We start from the raw sequence: 6268 nt of genomic DNA on the forward strand, positions 1-6268 counted from the left end.
GAAATAGTAAACTGAATAGCCAAGTACACACCAGTGTGGTCCAGCTCTCAGGGCTGCTCAGAAGAAGGGAAAGGGAGTAGAAGACAGGAGTGGCTCAACCCAGGCCCAAAGACTATTCCAGGTTTTCCCTCACTCTCTACTCGGATCAAAGTATGCTCTCACGTTCAAGACTCAGATCCAAGGCCCCACTCATGAAGCAATCTGTCCCTAAACCTGCAACCAAATCTGCTTTTACCTCTGCACTTCCACTGTGAATTGCATGTAATTCCCCCCAGTTTGTTTGGTGCAGTGGTTACGAGCATGGGCTCCTGAATCAGGGGCTGGACTCCTATCCCTGATTCTGTCCTTACCCCTGTGTGAACTTGGGCTTCCTACTTGTAATGACCTTGAGGACAGAGACTGCCTGTTATTCTCTATTGATACATCACAGAGGGTGGTGCCTTACACAAAGTAGGGGCTCAATAAGTATTTATTGTTGTGTTCTTTTTAAATCCCAACCCACCAATCATTCCTACTTTGTTATCGGGATTGTGAAGGGTGACCATGGGCAAATTATTTAACTTCTCTGTGCCTCAGTTTCGTCATCTGTAAATTGTACTCATTATAGTGCTTACATCATATAGGGATATTGTGAGAATAAAATGAATATCAATTATAATCAGATCTCTTGGAATAATTTTAGACTTACAGAAAAGTCACAAAGACAGCACAGGGTTCCCATTCACCCCTCACCCAGTTTCCCTGAAAGTTATCTCACATTATAGTGGTACATCTGTCAAGAAACTGACATTGGAATACTACTATTAACTAAACTTCACGCTTTATTTGGATTTCACCTGTTTTTCACCAAAACCCTTTTTCTGTTCCAGGATCCAGTCTACGATACCTTATTTGCATTTAGGATATTCTTTAAAATAACAATATATCTCGGGCCCAGCCCGGTGGCGTAGCAGTGAGTACGTGCACTCCGCTGCGGCGGCCCGGGGTTCGGATCCTGGGCGCGCACCGATGCACCGCTTGTCAAGACATGCTGTGGTGGCGTCCCACATAAAGTGGAGGAAGATGGGCACAGATGTTAGCCCAGGGCCAGTCTTCCTCAGCAAAAAGAGAAGGATTAGCAGATGTTAGCTCAGGGCTGATCTTCCTCACAAAAAAATAAAATAACAATATATCTAACATTTACTGGGCACTTCTGTATACCAAGCATTGTTCTAAGTGCTTATGTATATCAACTCATTTAATCATCACAATAACCCTGTGAGGTGGTTATTATTATTACTAGGTTATTGAAATTGAGGTTATGAAATTGAGGCTTAAGAGGTTAAGTAACTTGCTCAACATTACACAGCTAGTAAGACCAGAAGTCAAACCGGCTCTGTCTGACTATAGACTGTTTCCCTCCAAACCACTAACCAATACTTTCTCAGGAATTTAAACTACCAAGAAAGTCTTGGTAAAAGAAATCTGAATTGGAGCTTTTACAATAGCTTCTCCTTTAAGATCTCCTGGATCTTTCCACAAAAAGGACCGAGCACCAAAGACATACGGTGGAGAAAGGAAAGTCTCTTCAATAAATGGTGCTGGGAAAACTGGACAGCCACTTGCAAAAGAATGAAAGCAGACCATCTTCTTTCACCATACACAAAAATTAACACAAAATGGATCAAAGACCTGAAGGTGAGACCTGAAACTATAAAACTCCTGGAGGAAAATATAGGTAGTACACTACTCGCCATCAGCCATAAAGGGATCTTTTTGAATTCCATATCTACTCAGACAAGGGAAACAAAAGAAAAAATAAACAAGTGGGACTTCATCAGATTAAAGAGCTTCTACAAGGCAAGTGAAACCAGGATCAAAATGAATAGGGAACCCACCAGCTGGGAAAAAATATTTACAAACCATATATCCAACAGGGGACTAATCTCCATGATATATAAAGAACTCACACAACTGAATAACAAAAAAACAAACAACCCAATCAAAAAATGGGCAGAGGAAATGAACAGACACTTCTCCAAAGAAGATATACAGATGGCCAATAGGCACATGAAAAGATGCTCAACATCACTAATCATCAGGGAAATGCAAATCAAAACCACACTAAGATATCATCTTACACCCGTTAAATGGCTATAATCACCAAGACAAAAAGCAACAAATGCTGGAAAGGCTGTGGAGAAATGGGAACCCTAATCCACTGCTGGTGGGAATGCAAACTGGTGCAGCCTCTATGGAAAGCAGTATGGAGATTCCTCAAAAAATTAAAAATAGAAATCCCTTATGATCCAGCTATCCCACTACTGGGTATCTACCCAACGAACCTGAAATCAGCAATCCAAAGAGGCTTATGCACCCCTATGTTCATTGCAGCATTATTCACTATAGCCAAGACATGGAAGCAACCCAAGTGTCCCTTGACTGATGAATGGATAAAGAAGATGTGGTATATATACACCATGGAATACTACTCAGCCATAAAAAAAGACAAAATCATCCCATTTGCAACAAAACGGGTGGACCTGGAGGGTATTATGTTAAGTGAAATAAGCCAGAAAGAGAAAGATAAACAGTGCATGATTTCACTCATATGTGGAAGATAAACCAACACATGGACAGATAGAACTGTTTGGTGGTTACCAGGGGCTAGAGGGGTAGGGGGTGGGCACAAGGGGTGGAGGGATGCACTTATACGGTGACTGATAAACAATAACATACAACGAAAATTTCACAATAAATAAATAAATAAATAAAAAGGACCAAGCACCTACTCTGCCTGGCCCTGAGGAGAGCGCAGTGAATGGGCCAAGTCAACACACTCAGAGAGCTCACATCTAGTTTGGCAGAGACACGAGTAAACAGGCGATTTGAGGACAGAGTGGTAAGTGAAGGGTAGGCATGGGGTTCTAAGGGGCACCTCACCCAATAGGTAGTAGGGAGTCTTGAAAGGCTTCCCAGAGGAAGGGACATCTAAGCTGAGGCTTGAAGGTTGAGTTGAGACTAGCCAGGCAGAGTGGCAAAGAGGGAGTGGGTAAGAAGAAGACACTCTAAATAATGAGAATTGCATGTGCTAACACCTGGAAGTGGACAGAGCCTGGCGTGTCTTTATGGCTAGAATACAGAGTTGAAGAGAAGGAAGAGAAGAGAAATCACATTAGAGAGAGAAGCAAGACCAGACCCTGCAGGGCCTTAGATAGACCTATGTGACTCAGGTTTATGATAGGCTGTGCTGCAGTAACAGACAAACTCCAAAATTTCATTGGCGTAGCACAACAAAGACTCATTTCTCACTCACGTGAAGTCTGATGTGAGTAGGGCAGCCCTCCTCCATCCTGTAGCTACAGCATCTGGAACATGGGCCTCAGAGGTCCGCAGCAGAAGAGACAAGAGACGTAATAGGCACATAGATCTTAACTGCCTGGGCCTGGAAATGACTCACGTCATTTCCACTCACATTTCACACAGCCCCAACCTTACAGGAAGCAAATGTAGTCTGTGTGGTAGGAAGACAAAGTGCTGTGGTAAACAAAGTATTGTGTCTAACCCACCAGGATAAGGAATTTGAACTTTCACCTGTGGACCCCAAGGTACACTCGAGAGTTTTAAGCATGAGAATCACGTGGTCTAATTTGTGCTTGAGAAAGCTCATTCTGGCTGTAAGGTGAAGAAGAGACCAGAGGGAATTATGACAGGAAGTGTGGAGACTAGAATTATTGCAATATTCCAGGGGAGACATGAGGGTGACAGAGCAAGGGCAGTGGTGGTGGGACCAGAGAGAAGTGAATGAATTTAAAAGTTATGTTGACGGCGGGCCCCGTGGTTTAGCGGTTAAGTGTGCGCGCTCCGCTGCTGGCGGCCCCGGGTTCGAATCCCGGGCGCGCACCGACACACCACTTCTCCGGCCATGCTGAGGCTGCGTCCCACATACAGCAACTAGAAGGCTGTGCAACTATGACATACAACTATCTACTGGGGCTTTGGGGGAAAAAATAAATTAATTAAAATTATAAAAAATAAAAAATAAAAGTTATGTTGGAGGTAGAGTGGACAGAATTCCATGAGTGGCTGGATATGGGAGGTGGGGGAAGAATGAGTGGAGGGAGGATTAGCAGAAAGAGGAAGGAGTTAAGGAGAGCACCCAATTTCTGATATGAACAGCCAGATGGGCAGTAGCATAAGTCACTGAGGCGGAGAGAACCACCACGGCATACTGGATGTAAAAACTGGCCAAGCAATAAAACATGGGCGACGGGAAGGGGCATGTGTGGAAGGCACAGGGGGAGGACAGAAGGTCAAATCCTTTCTTTCTTCACTGGGAAGTCAATAGACAGTGCCTAAATCTGCCAAATCAAATAGGAGCAAGATATGCACATTCTTGAGAGATATCAAAAAAATCAGCCAAAAGAGTTTCAAGCGTCTGCCTCTGGGAAGGGAAAAAAAAATGCAAAAAAGTGATGGAAAACTGCTGTTTTTCATAACAAACTGTGTAGAACTACAACTCTTTAAATAAACTATGTGCTTGTATATTTGATAAAAATGAGTGTTTTAAAAAAAAAAAAAAGACTGGCTGGTCTGGGGTGTTGCTACCTTCAAGAGACATCTTTAACCACCCTACACAGAGGAGTGTCCACCATCACTTCAAAGGGCAATGTGCCAGCAAGGGAGATGTTCCTACTCCCTGCCATATTTCTTTATTTGCACTGTGCCCCTGAGCTTGATTCCCAGAAAAACCAGAGAGGGCTTCCTGGGGGAGACCATGTTTGGCCTAGATCTTGACAAGTCATGAAACTTCACGGAAGAAGGAGCACTTCAGATGGATGGTAGGGGTGAAACCATGGCGGGATGACAAAGAGAGATGTATTCAGGGAATGACCGTAGTTCTGTTTGGCAGGCTGGAGGATGAATCGAAGTGACTCTAGGATGGAGACAGAAGATCAATCAGGTAGCTAATGAAAGTGTTTGGTGCATTGTTTCACAAAATTAGGTCCATGGGCCACCTGCATCAGGGTTCTAAGGACCTCTCTGTGCTTCAAAACCCTCGGGGTGGGGGGCAGTAATCTGCATTTTAACATGTTCCTTGGGTGAATCTTATGCACACTAAAATTTGAGAAACATTGGTCAAGCACGAGGAGATAAAGTCCTGAAATAAAGTAGTGACAGTGTGAATGGGAAGGAGAAATGGTCATCAGACCTAGGGCCTCAGGAACAGCAAGGGCCACTTGGGTTCAGAAATGGTCTCAGCCAATAGGTCAGGGTAAGTGTCCTACTGCCTGCAAAGAAATGCAGATGATGGGGGACCAGCAACACCCAACAGCTCCTGCCCACCACCTACTGTCATTCCTGCCTCCATAAAAGAACCCTCACTTCACCTGATATGGTGGGGAAAGTACTGACTTCTTGTCTCAGCTTTTCCACTACGTGTAAGATCTTAAGAAGTCACTTCATTGCTTGGGTCTCAGTTTCCCCAACTGTAAAATGGGGGAGTTAAACTAGATTACCTCAAAGACCACCTCAAATCTAACCTTCTGAAAACAACTATGGATAATATTCAGAAGACACAAGGAACTCCTGCAAATTAAAAAGAAAAATATGGGCCGGCCCCGTGGCTTAGTGGTTAAGTGTGCGCACTCCGCTGCTGGCGGCCCGGGTTCAGATCCCAGGTGCGCACTGACACGCCGGTTCTCCGGCAGTGCTGACACCGCGTCCCAAATACAGCAACTAGAAGGATGTGCAACTATGACATACAACTATGTACTGGGGCTTTGGGGGAAAAATAAATAAATAAATAAAATTATAAAAAAAAAGAAAAAGAAAAATATAAGAACTCTAATAGAAAAATTACTCAAGAATATGAACTGGCAATTTATAAAAGAAGAAACACAAAAAAACTAACTAGCATATAAAGAGGTGCTCATACTCATTAGTAATCAGAGAACTGCAAATTAAAACAATAGATGTCACTGTGCACTTATTAGATTGGCAAAAAATTGAAAGGTGAATAATGCCACATGTTGACAGGGATGTGGGGGGAATCCCTGTGCACCGCTGAAGGGAGTACAGACGTGTAGAGCCAGCCTGGAGAGCAATCTGGCACTACTTAAGCCAAATTAAGTGTGTGCCTACCCTACCACACAGCAAGTCCACTTAATCCTGGCTGTATCTCCCCCAGAAATGATTACACAACCCATAATGGAACACACATGAGGACATCCATTGCGGTATTATGTGTAGTGGCAGGGAGTTGGAAGAGTCATTAAGTAAAATTTAT

Source organism: Diceros bicornis, chromosome 4 (assembly GCF_020826845.1).
Source record: "Diceros bicornis minor isolate mBicDic1 chromosome 4, mDicBic1.mat.cur, whole genome shotgun sequence".
NCBI classification, from domain to species: Eukaryota; Metazoa; Chordata; class Mammalia; order Perissodactyla; family Rhinocerotidae; genus Diceros; species Diceros bicornis.